At 36.9% G+C, this 19,598-nt stretch overlaps 1 long non-coding RNA gene and 1 pseudogene across 1 annotated transcript; one reads left to right on the top strand and one right to left on the bottom strand.

Annotated features, from left to right (window-relative positions):
- Positions 1–6,575: 6,575 nt before the first annotated feature.
- On the top strand, positions 6,576–8,358 carry LOC147520375 (uncharacterized). The gene is made up of 2 exons (XR_015214412.1): positions 6,576–6,710; positions 8,093–8,358. It is a non-coding gene; the product is annotated as an uncharacterized LOC147520375 (long non-coding RNA).
- Positions 8,359–9,287: 929 nt separating this feature from the next.
- Positions 9,288–11,333, bottom strand: LOC147520374 (aldehyde oxidase GLOX pseudogene; annotated as a pseudogene).
- Positions 11,334–19,598: the final 8,265 nt, after the last annotated feature.

Here is a 19,598-nt window from a genome sequence, read left to right as displayed (position 1 = left end):
ACATTGCATAATATCATTAATCGCGGAAGAGTCTTTGCTCACCAATATATCATCTTCAACCTTGAAATATGAAATGGAATACCCTTCTGGCCTGTTTAATTGGATGGATGACTGCATACAAAATACTATCATAATCGTGGTGTTTAACTATAATGGTATTTATCTATACTATAATTAATAAAGAGGCTCTGCGACTCAGCCGTGAGAGCCGATGATGTGGAATGTTAGTATGTCGAATATGGCAATGCAAAGGACAGTTGTTACTAACCTAGATGATGTATCCACCTTAATGAGAGAAGACGGTGTATCGATATGTTCAACAATGTGGATTGACAATTTTCGCGGAACCTAAGACTGTAAATAATTTAAGTGAGTATTTACGTCGTTTTTTAATTGTGGGTGGGTATTAGCTTATCGAAAGTTAGTGCTGATAAGATTGGTACATTTATCCTAAAAAAATACGATACAGAAATCTGCGTTGGAAGATTTGTTAGCTCTTAGGAATGCGGTTTTCGCAGAAGTCTTATGCGTTTAGGCCTGGGAGGAATGCGCATATTGTGTTGAGGGTTATTAGGAGAAACTTTGCGGGTTATTTGTAGTATGTTAAAGGAGATTTGAGTATTGTATTGGATCTTTATATCAAAGACCATTAATACTGAACAGTCGAAAATGCTCCCATTGAAACACGTCAGCCCCCTTTTTTCTCTTAGGTGGGCACCTAAGATTTTATAATGATTCGGCAAAAAAAAAAAAACAAACTCACGCCCAGTTTTGGGAACTGTTCGCGTAACAAAATGAAATAAAAGAAAAGGATAAAAAAAACGTTTCGTCAAAATCAAAACCCCACCCCGACCTTTACCAAAAAAAAAAAAAAACCTAGCTCTATTTGATCCCTTTTAATTCCATATTCGAAGTTGCGATCGGATCTATTCACTAAAAAAGAATCACCTGAAAAAGGCTTCCACACTTGACTCCACCTTTAGGAGATGCCATTCCTACTTCCCAAAAGGGAAAGACCAAACAACGACTTCTTGAAAGAACTCTAAAAGAGGGTGGCCGTAGGAGCAGCTTGCCATATACTAAATTCCTTATTCCTATTTCGGGGAGAAGGCCTACCATATAGCATAATTTATGTTATTTGGATGGCGACCCCTTATTAGACCAACTTCCAAGAAAGGAAAAGGCGATCCCCGATATTTCGAATCATCATCCAACGCGAAAAGAAGCGGTTGAGGTGTGTTTTTGTCATCTTTACGTTACGATAGAATATGGACATAATAACTAAGTTATATTGTGAGGGTTTCAGGCTGCTTTAGGTAGTTCCCGTAGATTCTTGGAATTGGAACCTATACCTAAATTGCAAGTGTGTGCAGAAGAAAGAAATTCCATGTGCTTTTGCACACTGTGTTGACATCATGCATGTTTGAGATAGTTAGGCATTGGATGCATTTACCATCTCAGATATCGCTTGTTGTTCTGCTGTAAGCAACTTTGTGACTTTGTGAGTGTGTTGAGATAAATAATTCAAAAGTAATTGGTACCAAAGAACTACAATCTCATGAGTACGTCTAATGAACATGCTACGTTAGGATGTACACGTCTGTTGAGGTGGTAAATTTGTAGGGTTCGAACCATGAAATACAAAGCAAATCCCACAATCGACCTTAGGATAACAAGTTCAGTTCATTATATGATGTTTATTTAACAGTTAGCTCTTGATTTACTTTTCTAATGCACCAAAACACACAAATGTTACGACGTCCACGAAATCTGTTTTATTTTATCTTTGATTCCCTCACGAACCAAGTGCAACCTTACATTTCTATTTAGTTTAACAATACGGTAATCAACGTGTCCTTTACGTAATGACTAAAAGCCTTTTTTTTTTTAATATTAGAAGAACCCGGACTTCAAATTTATCTTCTTCTTCTTATTCGGTGGCGCCATCATCTTCTTGGATTCATTTGAGATCGGTTTTATTTGTTGTTACTTCTATTTCAAGTATGTGAGGGGAAAAGGGTGATGATTTCTCACTCAACGAGAAACTGGATGCATTTCAAAAGTAATTTGTGGAGAAGAGAGATTTGATGTCGATGCGTTATTTTGGCTGTTGGTGTCTCCACGCTTCAACACATCATTAAGAGCAGGTATCTTATCAAATATTCTTTGTTTTGTTTTGAAGTTTTTATATTTTATAAAAGTGTTTTTGTGGAATTTGGGGTTCGAGATGAATGCTACATCGATAAGCCACTCTTCTCCACATTGTGTCTATTTCGCGACAAACCAAATAAAGAATGCAACGTTTCATGAGTTGATCTTAACACTGATAATGGATATACACCTAAAAGAAATTATCTTCGACAAATTCTTAAGAAATCGATCTCCGCGTTTTCACACCAGATCTGAAACCCAAGCAGTAGCATTGGAATCCATGTGTTCATGCCAGGTATTCACCATTTAGTATATAAGGATTTATTGGGGCATGTTGAGAAGTCGATCATCTTTCACCTCCATCAACTCGAGTATTTTTTTTTTTTTTTTTTTTTTCTGAGAATACCAATTTGATCTCCTTCTTATCTATGGTTTCACTCCTTTCCTAATATCTTCAAACATTGAAAGTTTTTTGAACATGTACTTTTCATCTGGCTATAACTCCTATAAGAGCTTTAGCTTTTTTGGTTCCTTTACCCCTAACAATGAGCTTCTATGTAGTTCAAAGACACTAAGAAGAAGGGAGGAGTTTCTGAAAATTTTGAACATGACTAGAATTGCGGCTTGATAGGAAGGTAGGAGAGACATTTTCCTTATTTTCTATCCGATAAGTACTTTCAGAATTTAACCCCACCTTGAATTCTTTATGTTGGTTTATTTTTTGTGGGTGCGTGGTGTAAACCTTTCGGACCTCAATTTAGATTGATTTAATGGTTGTTTGTTCGAGAAGTGCACTTCGCCCCAATAAGCTTTTCAAAGAAACTTAAGAGAATAGTATTATCGCAATGTGATATTCCACTATATACTTGATATTTATCTATAAGAGAGGGGTCCAATTTATTCAACTGATTTAATTTTGGTGCCCCGGTTAGGTATATAAAAGGTATACTATTTTATAATTTTCATGTTGTTGTTGTTGTTGTTGTGTAATTCATTATGTTACATAGAGATCCCGGATTTTTATTATTCCTCTTTGGTAGTTGTGTGGTATCTACCAGATTTTATTTCCTTTTGTTTATGTTATAGGTTTTGCTTTTGTTTATATGGATGGATGATGAGCTTAGATGTCGAGGATGCAATTCGAGGAATTGACAGGTGGAATTTCAAAGACAAAGTCGGTGGCTACTTGGTGATAATTCTTATAGTAAACCTTAAGTAGGACTAATTCTCGGGGAGTCTAGGATCGGAAAGCCACGAAAAGAAACACTCAAGACAACAATAGTGCCATTTGCAAATCCAAATGGACAAGCTAGATATTCCATCGTAAACATAGCATATATATTTGCATTTATGTAGTAATTAAAATGAGAGTTGTTGGAGTCATCTGCTAAGAGTATATGGTATGGTATCTCTGGGGAACACACCTATATAGATGTGGTGGACAAAACACTAAGAAAGGAGAGATGAGGGTAGTGATTGAGTTAAACTTTCGAAATGAGTTTGAAATGGCAAGAGCAAGCAAAGAATATAATCAATTAGTTGACAAGCTTCACGAAGTTTTTGTTGGAAAGGTGGAAAGGTTGGAGTATGTGTATGTAATGCCGATATTGATTCTAAATGATGCTTATTTTCAAATTTATCCTTTGCAACCTTCCAATCGATTTTTTAAGGAAAAATATTCCATATAAGAACTGGGACAGGGATCCCTGTTTCTTTATGGTACTTGAATTCAATATGAAGAAAGAGTAGTTCTCAAATAATGTGTAGTCCAATTTAGATGGGTAGGACACTATACTATGTTCAATTTAAATAGGTAGGTAACAATGTTTGGGTAGGCTATAATTTGGTTCAAGATGCAAGACTTCCCATCTATGACCAATTTTTCTTCTTGATGGTAAATTGGTAATAGCTACCGGTCATTTCATCCGGAAATTGTGTGTTTTAACCTTTTGCTACTCATAAGAGTTCTCGGTATAGTCTTGCAGGTTTCACAAATCATGTTAAGTTATGCATTCTTTGATTCTCGTAAACTACTTCATCGCCTCGGCATTTGCGGGACTTGCTTTGAAGATGCCGGAGGTGAACGCGAAAACAGACTTTGTTTCCTAGCAACACCCGAGTTCCATAGGTCCTTTTCGATTGGGCTTAGGAATTTTGTCACAGTGACACACCTTGCAGATTGATAATTGGAGTTACCTTGAAAATGTCGGATAGCCAAGCCCATAGTTATTTTGTTGCATCACATTCACTTTGGATAAATGGTGCGTAGTAGCGCTTCTCTTTTCTTGATAAACCAACCCTTTAGCTTCTCAAATATTGTGCGTGTTTGAATTGGTATTACCCCTAACGTAAGAGTTATACCCAATTATTCCCCGACGCTTTGGTTGTATCCCTCAAATGTCCCATCACATTTTGTTAAGCCTCGGTGATTGACATATGGTTTTCCAAATTGTATTGCTATTTTCTCCAATTCTCTCACATCCGGATCAATGCACGAGGTGTTGCATGTACTCTGCGTAAAACTTATTCCCGATCATTTTCAACACAATAACAGTAATACATCCGTATCTAATTCAAAAGGTACGATTGTGTTAATTTTGGTCCCAATAAATTGTGTATGAAACGGTGATAGGTATAAGAGATGTGATAACACCACCCATACGCTGTGAGCATTTTCTGATGTCTACATTGTAACGGAACTAATGGACACCGATCTTCATCAAATAATTCGGCTCCAAGCAAGCATTGTCAGGAAGACCATTGTCGTAATGTAAAATACTTAAGACTTCTACTTACACTCAAATCTCAAATAACTGGTAAAAAAAATGAGTCTTAACCTCAGTTGCAATAAAATCGTATAAGATTGATATAACTATATATTTTAGGATAGTATCATTATCTCATAGTCGTCCTTTTCCATATGTAATTAAAAAGACTTCTAATTACATTAGGATAGTATCATTATCTCATAGTCGTCCTTTAATTACACTCAAATTACAAAACAAAATGGACTCTTCAACCTATGAAATATATATATACCAACGACATACGTGCTCAACACAATTTATTCCTATAATAAAAAAATGCAGGTCATGGATGATCAAACATACAACAAGAATCAAACATACAATGATCGATGAGATGGTAAAAAAAGTAGATTATGTCAGAGTAGATCATCCACATAAATCGTTCCAACTATGCTATAGGACTGCTTATTTGCCCTCTCAATCGGTAACGTTTCATTTCAAAGATGCAGATATGGCATTACCCGTATGGAATACATGGATACAAACTGATCCTAATACTGTCTGCCTGGCTATGCTTCCAACAGATGATAGGTCCGTACTAGGAAGCTTTCAGTCCGTACTAGGAAGCTTTCAACAACAAAACTATAATGTTGGCTATGATTGGGAAAACAATGTAATTTCTTTTCAGCTAAACTATTGCGAAGATGACTTGGATTGATTATTGTCATTGCAATTGTCGGCTCTGCCTCCAATGGATAATAAGTCCATAATATTTGGACAGTATCAACAACAAAATTATAATGTTAGCTATGGTTAGGAAAGCAGTGCAATTTCCATAGGTCATCAAGTTTACATTATTTTTTAATCCTTTTTTTGTCAATGTTCATTATTTCGAATCAAATTGATTATTTGGTATATTGGTCGATCGATCAACATAGACATTACTCAGAAAAAAGGTAGTTTTGGCCCCTCAACTTGACACAGATTATTCATCTAGACCCCAAAGTTCGTTTTAGGCATTCACAAGCACCTCTGATTAGGACACTAAAATCCGGCACCTGAAAGTATGAGGTAAATATGAACTACGACTGTGCAAGTATGTTGAGTAAAATATTTTAACTCCTCCGAAAGGTTTTATTGTTTTTCGTTTGGAGCAGAAAGAGTAATATTTATACTACCCTACCCTAGCCCCTAGGTGAATGGAGTCGAAGAGTGCAAGATGAATGGGAATCGAACTACTTGATGAATGGAATCTCCTGTGAAACGTGCAAGGAAATTTTGCACGATATAGGTTTTCCCATAGATTTCTTGAATTGACCATAGCACCCTGAGCTTTTGGTTTCTTTCCTCTGGTAAATTGTACATTAGTAGAGACCTATTTGATAAACTCGAAGGTGAGTTACTCGAATACTATGGTTTGAAAGAGTAGAAATCAGACATTGTGGAATTACAAAGGCAACTCAAGATCAAAACAGTTGAGATCAACATGCTGAATATCAGCATTAATTCATTGCAAGCGGAGAGGAAAAAACTTCAAGAAGAGATCGCAGAGGAGGGCAGCGAGAAAGGAGCTTGAGATGGCAAAGAACGGGATAAAGGAGGCTGCGAGAAATACCGAGGATTCTACTTTTAGTGTGGTCTTTGCATATATATGGCAGGTTTTGGGAGCAAAGCAGTCATGGCCATCAACTCAGAAATGGAACTAGGGTAACTCAAAGATGATGTGCATCACCTGGGATTCATATGGTGGAGTCTATGGGATTCAATGAATGCGTCACTGCTGCTGCCACCAGAAATCGAAAGTTATCAAAGGTAATAAAATGCTTTAATTTAGAATCTCTACATGTTGATATTTGTGTTTTCCTTTCTCTTAGGTATTTTTTCAAAATGTTTTATTGTAAAATTGGTCATTGTGTGAGATTTTTTTTATGAGAATGATATAAGTATTATATATTTCTTTTTGCGGTATATGTAGAACTATTTGTAATGTGAGAACCATATTACATGTCATATGTGTTACAATTGCTTATTTCTTCAAACTGGTCGAGAAATTGTTTTAAATGTCAAACCATTTAGGCAAGATCAGTCAAGTATCCCCTAGATAGCAATTCATTCTCCAAACACAAGAAATATCTCATCCCAATGTAAAATGGGGTGGTCAACCCATTTGTTTAATTCAATTCACTAGCTTCCTTTATATCTTAGTTTCTATGAGTTTCTTGAAAAGAGACGATGGTATGTAATTGCATTCTTTTCTTTTTGCTATTACATCTTCTACTTTAACTTATTTGATATATCCTTTTTCCCATGGTTTGTTGAGAAGAGATGGTTGCATCTTGCACTTTTCATCCATGTACTATAAAAAAAATTATGATATTCTTTTGTCTCTTAATTTGGATGTTGAGTTAGTTAACTCATAAATCTATGTTGGAGGAAACTTAGATTGTTAATTGAAGGGTTTAAATTTAAATTGATTGAAATCTGATATAAATGGTTGGAGGGTTTAAATTTATCTTCAAAATTGCAGATTTCTTGGTTATTTAGAAAGGTTGGTACAGATGACGATAAGGGATTTCAGTGCTACTTGGCCAATGTTCAATATAAACTAAAGGATAGTGAAAAAACTATTCGAGAAGGATTTGTTAAAATTGGCAGAATTGGTAAGCCAAATATATTCCTTCCAATTCTTAAAAAAGTATGACTTGAAGAGAAATGTCATAAATTACCAAATATATGTGGTCGAGACGATGGGATTTGGTCTCTAGGGGCCAAAATGCTAAGATGTCTCTACCTAGAACCAGATCAATTTGTTGATTGGTAATAATAGATAAGTAACAATCAACAAAAGGGTCTTAAGGAATCTATATTGATAACTAAGACATCCAAGCTAGGCTCATACCTCTTAGCCCACTATGTGTCATATTCCTTAGCAAGGCAGTAAGGTAAACAATAAAGTCCCAGTTATGATTGTTTCAACATATTTGGAGCTCCACTTAAAGACACTGCCTTGGGATTTCAATCCTCGAAAGCGAGCACTTGCGGAAGCCCAATCAAGGAGAAATGTCTTGACATCTTGGTCGCTATTTCGAAAGCATGCAATCGTTTCTTTGAACTTTCTTTTATTTGAGTTTATTTTATATTTTTGCCTTTTGTCTCATGATAAATGTGTAAGTCGACCTTCATATATTGGGCAGAGACAACGAAAGAGTTCATTGCAAAGTTGGATCTTAAAACTGGCCAGAAAGTTCTTGGTGGTGGTTGCGGCATTGGTGGAGGAGACTTTTACATGCCTGACAACTTTGGTGTTATGATTTTTTTCAATCTTGAACGTTCCATTGGATGCAAATGCTTTGTTGAATTTAATGTTACTAAATGTATGCAAATGCTTCGTTGAAGTTGATGTTGCTGACTGTATGAAAAAGACATACCCACATACAAATGTGTTAATATTTGTACCAAAGTTTTTTTCTTCATCTTTTGTAGAAGCAACCCATACAAAGCACTTTATACTTTATATGTTCTGTTTACTTTCTTCTTGGAGGAGGTTACTTACAAGAATGTTCACATAGAAGTAAACAAAGCAAAGAGATCATCTAGGAAGGTTGGATGTTCACAACGATGATGGATTCGTAGTATATGGCCCATATCTTGGTTGTAGTTTACTGCCTACATAGTAAACTGATGTAAGACTGTAATTAAGAGGAAGAATATATGACATTTCATAGAGTATCATTTATGGGTCTGCCCAAGGTTGCAATAAGTTGCATTCAGTTGCGTCAGATTGTAATCAAGTTCGCATTGATTTCATCACTCTTGGCTAATTTATATTCCAAATCATTGCACATGTAAATTTGATTACAAATTAAATTAACATTAATCAAATTCATAGTTGGTCATAAAGAAAGTGATTGTCAAGATGGTGGTATTGCCTATGGTTGTTGATGTGTTATTTGATTTTAAAACTTTGAAAGAGTTCTACCGGAAAGTGACGACATGCTATTGCTCCCGCAATCCAAGACAACATGCCTCCCTATTCTTAGTTAAACCCTGAATATATGCCAACGACGTACCATTAATATAGGTTTATTTACTCATGCATCTAATCCATTATTCTCTTTGTTGGTGTTTCTTTGCATGCCAAGTGAGGACGAGATATTTTATTCTTTAATCGGAATTTTTTCATCTATACAAGTATTGTGTGTGTATAGTATTTTGATTGTAATCTCTTAAAAAAAATAGAAAAACATAAACCCTTCAAACAAAGTATGTAGTGAATTATTAGCTATCAATATACATATATTATTTATTCAAATAGGCTTTAAGCTTTTGAGTCATTAGCTATCTATGTAGCAAGTCCGGCCATAGGCCGGGCCAAATGGCTAGTTAACAATAGGATCACACATTATACCGTAAAAATAAATGAAAGATATGTAGTTTATTCATTCAATTCTACCGAAATCGTGTCTTACATATTTAAGATGACTTCAGATAAGACTAAAACAGATTACAGAAAAAGTAAAATAGAAAGAAACCAAAGACAGAGTACATTATAATACAGTTGAATAACATATTGCAGTCCCAAAATACATAATTATACAGTTGAATAACATATTGCAGTCCCAAATCTATAGAAAACGAAAGTAACCCTGTGTACAACCAATAACACAAAACATAAAATCAACAAATCACCTGAAAACAATGTCACTGAATCTGAACCCATATGCCGACACTGGGAACATTTTGATGCACAACAAACAATAGATAATATCCAGGAGGAGCTATAATACCCGATTTTGGCAGCGAGACTGTGGTTTGGTACACTGATCTTGAAACCAATCTTGTTGTACTCCCGCCTAATACCAACAACCTTTGATTCATCGAGAACGAATGTGTAGCAAATGACGGAGCCACCATCGTCACTGCTACTCCATTTTTGCTTAATGCACCAGGCACAGAAAAGCGTACTACTAGTATCTGCCCATATATTACTTTAATTTGAGAGAATGGCAAAATGATTTTGGGGCGTAAATTCGAAAATTCTGGACCCAAATAGGCTGGTGAAAAGGCTTCTAACCTAAGTTCAGTTGGATATAGCACACCAGTGAATCTATAGGTCGAGTGAGGATCACTACCTCCAACTAGAATTCTACCATCACGTAGTAGAACTGCACTTGAATGATAAACTCTTGGTATGGATGATGCATTTTGGACTTCAAATCTTGATCCTAACGCGTTATTTGGCCGATAGAGTACTGGGCTTTGTACTGCGTTTCTACCAAGTTCCCACCCGGCAACTCCAGCTGCTGCTCCATTGATGATCAAAACATCACCATTGGGGAGTAAAATCATGTCACCCATGATTCTAGCTAATGGCATCTTCTCCACTGTCCAGCTTGGCAATGTATCGGTGATTTTGATCCTCCCACAAGTATTTAATGCAGGAAGAAACTTTCCACTATTAGCTTGTGCATAGGACCCTCTTGGTGCACCACCACATATCAAAACCTCAGCTTCAAGTGTTGGCTGTCCAAGATTATTCAATGGAAGCAGTACTGAAGAGCCGGTACTTGGATAGTTTCGTGGATCGCCACCAGGAAACGAAGGATATGTTCTGACCACCACGCTCTTTGTATAATCAAATAAGATTGCACGGTTGTTTGCGTAAATGAACAAGTTTCCATCTACATTGAGGTGAACGAAAGGGTAGAGATTGTTCTCCTGATTAGGATCATTTGTTTGTTGTAAGAATGGAAGAGAAACAACAGCTGTGGTGGATTTGGGAACAAATTCATAACTGAATTGGCTTCGTCCACCAATGACTATAACTCTTCCATCAGGTAGTAATTGATTTGTCGCATACCACCGTGGTGCCAATAAGCCATTTGCTATTTCTACCCAGTCACAAATGCCACACGGTTGGAACGTTCTTACCTTACGCGCACCATCATTGGATCCACCAGTTTGGATCAAGTGACCATCAGGTGCAACTGAACCCGATGAGCACCATGTGTTAGTTTGAATAAAAAGTGGTCGGACTGAATTAGCTAAGACATCGTACTCAACAGAATGAGCAGTACAGTCAACCTTAAGCGCCAAGTCTGTAGGATCGTTTCGACATTTGCCATTTGGCAACGAAATATTTGATTTACCGAAATCAGTCCGATCATAGATAACGACACGGTCGTTATGTAGTAACTGCATGTGCATTGCTGTTATGCCAATGCTTTTCTGTAAGACTACCCACTGGCCTCCAGCGGCATAGGCCAGATTCTTGCGATGCAATCCGGCAATGAAAATAAGATGCCATAATAAGCAAGAAAGAAAGAAAGTCGTACTATTCATTCTTGTATGTGAGAATGTTTTTGAAGATGGTGTCTCTTTGCTAGTTGATTGTCTTCTTATACTATTTCTCAAGATTCCTCCACGAAATATTTTTCCTTTTTTTTTAGTTTAACTTGGTTAGAGAATTTTGAATTTTCAATTATTGCATGTCTTCTATATATGTTATGTATATTCTACTCGTTTGATATTAATATATATCTTTTGTTTAATTGTTGTGTACTGAGATTTCGGATGCTGTTTGGTATTTTAATTCTTTTGGTTTGATTATGATATGAAAACTCAAAACCTTAGGTAAACAGGTAGAGCCATTTTTTTCAAATAAATTGCAAAGATGCGATTGTGCATTTTTGGTCAGGGATGAGCTGTATGGCTGTATGCCACTGGTATCGTGAACAAATTTTAACAAAAACAAAATCAACAACGATGTATCTGCAGCTCAGACCACCAAGAATCCTATTTAATAAGTCAAAATAGCTAATCGGACTACTTTTATTGTAAGACCATAAAAAATAGGGTAATCAAGTGCATTTGATGATTTTGATCGAATTGGTTAAGAATAACTAGTTAGTCAGTGCCCGTTTGTTACCTATTGGTTCCAAGCCGGCTGAGATATTTATTTTCTGCAACTTCTACATACCAACCATAATAATCCTATCGAATTACAAACTGAATTAGCCTAAAGTTTGTAACATTCAGTCTTAAAAGATAAACACTGATATTTGTGTGGTCGGAAATATTCCTTGAAGATGTATCACGAATTCACGATTATGTAACAAGGCTGGCCAGACCTCCTTTTATCGCCAAGGAGCTGAAGCTGTAAAGAGTAAAGAGCTTGCACTGCCACTTCTAGTACACACTTTGAAGTTTGAACTGTAGTTATCAGATTAAGACTGATCAAAGCATCGTGTTATTACCTCAAATATGACAAAGAAAATTAATTGCCTGAAAAACTTACTAGTGAAGTCGTGAAGATACTCTTTAATCATATAGCAATCAAAGCAGAACTATACATTTAAATTACTTGATTGTATCAGTTGGTGGGGACTTGCCATGTCAAATAACATTCCAAAAGATGAATTTTCAATGTGCCAAATGACAGCCATTTTCCCAAACGTGCTACCCGCTACTAGGATATTATTTCTAGAATGCTTCCAAACATATCAATGAATAATATTAAAAGTTGAGTTTAAAAGTTCCTCATGTTTGTTAAAATAATATTATGGAATGATAGTAGAAAGTAGAAACATTTTTTTATAAAACGCACGACAATAAATTTGCCTCGACGGTTATATGCAGTTGTGGTCTGTCTGCCGTTAAGGGTCATGGGACTTAAAATTTGAAAAATAAAATTATGGTAATCTTAGAGCATCATCAATGCATTTCTAAAATCGATTTCTAATGTAACAGTTGACAAAAAATTTGGCAATTTTCGTCCCCAACGCACTGCCAAAACACCGTTTTTATTTTAACAATGGTCAAATCTGAAACCAAATTAGTCATAATTTCATAAATATATAAATGACTCGCACGGGACAAATTGTCCCGTCCAAGAGTGGGACGAGACAAGTTTTGCCGTCCAACATTTTTTCCTTTTTTTTTAATAAAAAATTAAAACTTCTCGATTTTGTATTATTGGGCTTTTGTACCGTTGGGCCTTTGTACGAATTGGATTGAAATGAATTCGACTGACACGGGACAAGTTTACCCGTGCCAAATAAAAAAAGTTTGCGCACGGGACAAGTTGTGCCGTCCAGAAAACGAAATCAAATTTCTAGATTTTTTGTGCTGGTACTTAACTTTGATTTGGCAATTTTATTCGCTGAAAAACGCTGACGTGTCACAACCAATTATAACAATACGTTGATGATGTTCTTAGTCACACCGAAATAAACTGTTGCCATAGCCAAATGCTTTACAAACTGCCAATTCTATCTTTTTATGTTTTGGGGGTGTGACTAAAAATAAAACCAACAACTACTATAGTTTGTTCTCAAACTTTCTTCATCTCTTGCTTCTCTTCTCCACCAATCCCCTTTTTAATTTGACCCCCCCCCCCCCTCCCCCGCCTTCCAATTGAATCAATTCTATTATTTATAAGTTGATTTCATTCAATTTCATTCTAATACAACTACGTTTAACCCCATTTAATTAAAATTTCCACTCAATCTCATTTGTGGACTTAGAAGAAAAACACTTAAAAGTTAATTTGTTGGGCTGTAGGTGAGAATTGAAAAGAATAATGTTCTTTTGTGGAATTTAAAATCCATATTTTGAAATCTATTAAAAAGATGATAAAATTGAGAATGAGGAAATAAGAAGATGGGATATTAGTGTCGTCGTCGTCGAAATTGGTTAGGTAGGACAAAAAACAGGTGCAATTGAAAATTGTAGAGGTGATGGTGCTTTGGTCGAGAAATAATAAATAAATAAATAAAACAATTTAGTATTAGTATTTTTATTTTTGGCCACACTCCAAGAAATGGATGATAGAATTGGCAGTTTGTAAAACATTTGGGCTATGCGACCATTTCTTTGGGTGTGACTAAGGGGGTGTTTGTTTTTCCTACTTATAACTGCTAGACCACTTATAAGCATTTGTAAGTGGTGGACCACTTCTTTTTACTAATTTGTTTTTTTTCCACTTATAAGTAGCAACGCTAAAAAAAACTTATAAATAGGGCTGAAAGTTGTAAAATTACATAACTACCCATAGACGCATATAAAATTACATAACTAACCAAATAGTAAATGAGTTGATGCAAATGAGAAAAAGTTAATGTCATAGCACTTCATGATTATCATAATAAACAGTATGTATATTTTGGATTGTTTAATGCATAGTCTATATGAATTTATTTCTACTTCCATTAAATTGATTTCTTATATGATCGTCATTAACTTCGATAAGAGAGTACATGTGTTATTAAAATATGGGTAAAATTGTAATGTCACCACTTATAAGTGCTTGAAAAAACAAACACTCCTACCACTAGTGCTTATAAGTAGCAAAAAACAAACAGATTTTAGGACCTACTTATAAGTAGCACTTATAAGTAGCAAACACTTATAAGTAGGAAAAACAAACACCCCCTAAGATTACCCTAAAATTATGTGGTACTCCACTATGGATTAGATTTCAGACATTTTTCTCTCTGAATTATCTTCATATTTTCAGACAAAGCTAGTTTCGGTTTTAATGTCATTAAACCATGTTTTATACTTAAAACAAAATAACATCCATGGCTCCATCAACCAAGTGGCCCAGAGTCCAGACTGTTAATTCATTCGAGCAATGTATGCATGATGATTTTAAACCACGGACATGTTTCAAATGTTTGTCCAAACTGAAGAGGTTAGACCTTGTAGCCCAATTATTCAGGGCAGTTTGAGTAGTTGCATTTGAGTAAGTCATAGTTGTTACCACGTCTCTAGGCTATAAACGTGGGTTGTTTTGTTTTGTTTTGATAGTTATCTGTAAGGCTTTATAAAAGCCAGTTGAAGTTCAATAACAAAGTAGCCATTCCCAACTGTTAGTGTTCTTCTTAGTTTTTCTTTATTTCACATTTGGTATCAGAGCCGAAATCATAGGGGCTGATTGATCATAAGATTTGAGTGTAAACACAAGAGAAAGTGAGAAAACATCATAACAGGTATAGATGGCGCAGAGAAGGATTCATTGTTGAGTATTCCTAAACTTGATGGTGACTATGAACATTGGGCTATGCTCATAGAGAATTTGCTTTGCTCGAAGGAATGGTGGTCGATTGGTGGAAACAGAGTCATAGAACCAACAAGAGGAGAGGTTCTTAATGGTGCCTGAGAGAACGGATCTTGCGGCGATGAAATTTGAAGGATCTAAAGGTAAAGAATTACCTTTTCGGGCCATAGACAAGACTACTTTGAAAACCATTCTTGAGGAAGGACACGACCAAGCGATTTGGGATTCGATGAAAACAAGATATCAAGGGAATGAGAGAGTCAGAAATGCGCAACTGCAGACATTCAGAAGAGATTTCGAGGTGCTCGAGATGAAATTGGGAGAATCAATCAATGATTACTTCTCAAGAGTGATGATTGTTGCAAACAGTATGCGTAATTTAGGAGAAGATCTGCAGGATGCAAAGATTGTTGAAAAGGTATTGCGCTCCTTATCTGAGAAATACAATTATATTGTATGTTCGATTGAAGAATCGAAAAATATCAAGTGCTTGTCAGTTGATGAATTGCAAAGCTCTTTATTAGTTCATGAGCAGAAATTTCGGAGGCATTCAAGTGGGGAAGAACAAGCACTCAAAGTCACTCATGCCGAAGGGAGTAATGCGAGGGGGCGTGGAAGAACAACCTTTCAAGGAGGAAGGGGCAGAGGAAGAGGCCGACAGACCTATGACAAAGCTACGATCGAGTGTTACAAATGTCACCAGCTTGGACATTATCAATATGATTGTCCAATGTGGGAAAAGAAGGCGAACTATGTGGAGTTTGATGAGTCAGAGGAACTACTGCTTATGGCATATGTGGAGATGCGCGGAGGTAATCGAAATAATTTATGGTTCCTTGATTCTGGTTGTAGTAACCATATGTGCGGTGATCGCTCTTTATTTTGTGATTTGGATGAGAGTTTCACACACATAGTGAGGCTCGGAAATAATATGAGGATGAATGTGGTTGGGAAAGGGAATGTGAGACTGTTTCTGGAGGGTGCTAGTCACGTAGTCACGGAGGTCTTCTATGTGCCTGAGTTACAAAATCATCTTCTTAGCATTGGTCAGTTGCAAGAGAAAGGCCTAGCTGTGCTGATTCAATCCAATGAATGTCGAATTTATCATCCCTCAAGAGGCTTGTTTATCCACACTGACATGACTGCAAATAGAATGTTTGCCTTGCTATCCGAGTCACAGCCAGCAGAGAAGCAATTGAAGAAGGAGGTATGTTTGCAAGCAGAAACTCAAGACATGACTGATCTTTGGCATCGGAGGTATGGTCACCTTGGTTACCAAAGCCTCAAAACATTGCAGCAGAAAGGTATGGTGAAGGGTTTGCCTACGATCAGAGATACCAGTGGTCAGGTAATCGATTGCTTAAAGGGAAAGCAACATCGAGACCTCTTTTCCAAAGAAGAGTACATGGAGAGCTTCTCAAAAACTCGAACTCATTCATGCCGATATATGTGGGCCTGTTACTCCTATTTCAAACAGCCACAAGAGGTATCTTATCTGTTTTATTGATGATTATAGTAGAAAAGCTTGGGTACATTTTCTGATTGATAAGTCAGATGCATTTGCCTTTTTCAAGTTATTTAAGAATGGTGTAGAGAAAGAAACAGGTCTTGATATTAAATGTTTAAGAAGAGACCGTGGTGGGGAATTTACTTCGAATGAGTTTAATGGTTTCTGTAAAGAGAATGGCATTAAAAGGCAATTGACTGCAGCATACACACTGCAACAGAATGGCGTCGCAGAAAGGAAAAACCGGACAGTGATGAACATGGTGAGGAGTTTGTTGTCAAAGAAAGGTGTCCCCAAAATATTTTGGCCGGAGGCGGTCAACTGGAGTCTCTATGTTCTCAACAGGAGCCCCACTTTATCCGTCACAGACATGACACCGGAAGAGGCGTGGAGTGGGGTTAAACCTTCAGTAACTCATTTCAGGGTTTTTGGCAGTGTTGCACATTATCATGTTCCGGATGCACGAAGAACGAAGCTGGAATACAAAAGCCGGAGCTGTGTTATGTTGGGAGTGAGTGAAGAATCGAAGGCCTATAGACTTTATGATCCTGTTCTGAAGAAGGTAGTAATTAGTCGAGATGTTGTCTTTGAAGAAGACAAGAAATGGAACTGGGATGACAGTTTTGAAGAGAAGATTGCTCTTGATTTGAAGTGGGGTGACGATGACGAGCTGCATACTTCGGATGAGTCAGAAGACGAGAATGCAAGAAGCAACGAAGATGAAGCTGTACCAAATCTTGTGAACCCAGAAATCTCGTCTTCTGGATTTTTAAGTGTGAGAACGAGAAGAACCCTTGTATGGGCGGGGGACTATGTCTCTGGAGAAGAGCTTTCTGATGAAGATGTTGTGGCTAATTGGGCATTTCTTGCCACTACCGATCCAATGACCTATGAGGAAGCAGTAGCTGATGTAAAATGGAGAGAAGCTATGGATTTAGAGATAAACTCCATTCAGAAAAATAATACATGGTACTTGACAGAGCTGCCAGCAGGTGCTAGAAAGATTGGGGTTAAATGGGTTTATAAGACAAAAATCAATGAGCACGGTGAGGTAGAAAGATACAAAGCCCGCTTGGTTGCCAAAGGCTACGCACAGAAGTACGGCATTGACTATGAGGAAGTATATGCACCTGTGTCCCGTATGGATAATGTTCGAATGTTTCTTGCCTTAGCTGCACAAAGAGGATGGTCTGTTTATCAACTTGATGTTAAATCAGCCTTTTTTCAGGGAAATTTGACCGAAGATGTTTATGTCGATCAACCAAGAGGATATGAGGTGAAAACTGCAATGCACAAAGTCTATAAGCTCAATAAAGCATTATATGGGCTCAAGCAGGCGCCGAGGGCATGGTTCAGCCGTTTTGAAGCTTATTTTTTGAACGAAGGCTTTGAGAAGTGTAAAAGTGAACAAACACTCTTCACCAAGGTCAGTAAACAAGGTAAACTCTTGGTTATTAGCCTTTATGTTGATGACTTGATTTATGCTGGAGACGATGAGAATATGGTCGCTGAGTTTAAGAAATCGATGATGAATGAATTTGACATGACAGATCTTGGTAAAATGAGGTTCTTTCTTGGGTTAGAAGTTTTACAGCTTAGTGAAGGAATTTTTATTCACCAAAAGAAATATGTGCTGGAAGTTCTAAAGAAATTTGGTATGGAACACTGTAACTCTGTTCAAAATCCAATCTGCCCGGGTTTTAAGATTTTTCGAGATGATAATGGAATAGAGGTAGATAGTTCTTATTACAGACAATTGGTCAGTAGCATGATGTATATGACAGCCACAAGACCGGATATTATGTATGCAAATCGGTTTGATCGGTCGATATATGTCGAAAACCAACAGAGCTTCATCTCTTGGTACGCCAAACGAATTTTACGTTATTTACAAGGAACTTACGGTTTTGGACCGTTGTATAAGAAGGATGGAAATAAGGAGTGATTGGATTCAATCGATAGTGATTATCTTTGGTGATGTGGAAGATAGGAAGAGCACCTCGGGCTATGCTTTTGTCTTAAGCTCACCGAGTAGCTTGGTCCTCACGCTAGCAACCGATCGTTGCCTTAAGTACAACCGGCGAGAATACATGGCTGCTTTGTATGTTCAACTCAAGCAATTATGGATGAAGAGGGTGTTGGAGACGTTGGGGTATGAAGGGAATGAAAGCACAGTCATTTTCGTGACAATAGCTCAACCATTAAGCTAGCTAAGAATCGTCTTACATGGAAGAAGCAAACATATACAAGTGAGATTTCATTTCCTTCGTAACCTTGCAAATGATGGAGTCGTGAATTTGCTACACCGGTGGTACACATGATCAGTGGTGATGTGTTCACAAAGCCACTGAAGTTGGAGTCTTTTCAAAGAATGAGAGAGCGACTTGGAGTTTGTGGACGATTTTTGATAAACTAGTTTGTTTTTGGATCCTTGTAGCCCAATTAGTTTAGGGGGAGGGAATGAAGAGGTCGGACCTTGTAGCCCAATTATTGAGGCGGTTTGAGTAGTTGCATTTGAGTAAGTCATAGTTGTTACCACGTCTCTAGGCTATAAACGTGGGTTGTTTTGTTTTGCTTTGATAGTTATCTGTAAGGCTTTATAAAAGCCAGTTGAAGTTCAATAACAAAGTAGCCATTCCCAACTGTTAGTGTTATTCTTAGTTTTTCTTTATTTCACACAAACATCTCCTGAATATCCATGAGCATGTGCTCTGAAATCAGGACATAATTACAAATTCACAACAAAAACGAGCTTCCGCTAGTACAATAATGTTAGTAACATAGTGGTCCAGACTCCGGAGTCCAAACTGTTAATTCAATCGAGCAATGTACATGCATGATGATTTAAACCACGGACATGTTTCAAATATTTAACCAAACATCTCCTGAATATCCATGAGCATGCGCTCTGAAATCAGGACACAATCACAAATTTACAACAAAAGTGTGCTTGCAATATATAGAGTATTGTCCGATTAGATAATAGCTATGTTGGGAGATTTCACTAGAAGGTCACACCTCAATCTAGCTACTTTCTATCCCAAATGATTTCAACTTGGAGATCACACCAAGGAAATCACCCACCCAACTTGTACTGTCCCAAGTTGCTCAGAATTTAAGTTTAAAAGTTGGG

This window comes from Coptis chinensis, chromosome 2 (genome assembly GCF_015680905.1).
Source record: "Coptis chinensis isolate HL-2020 chromosome 2, ASM1568090v1, whole genome shotgun sequence".
Taxonomy (NCBI): domain Eukaryota; kingdom Viridiplantae; phylum Streptophyta; class Magnoliopsida; order Ranunculales; family Ranunculaceae; genus Coptis; species Coptis chinensis.
This window is presented reverse-complemented; position numbering and strand designations above follow the sequence as displayed.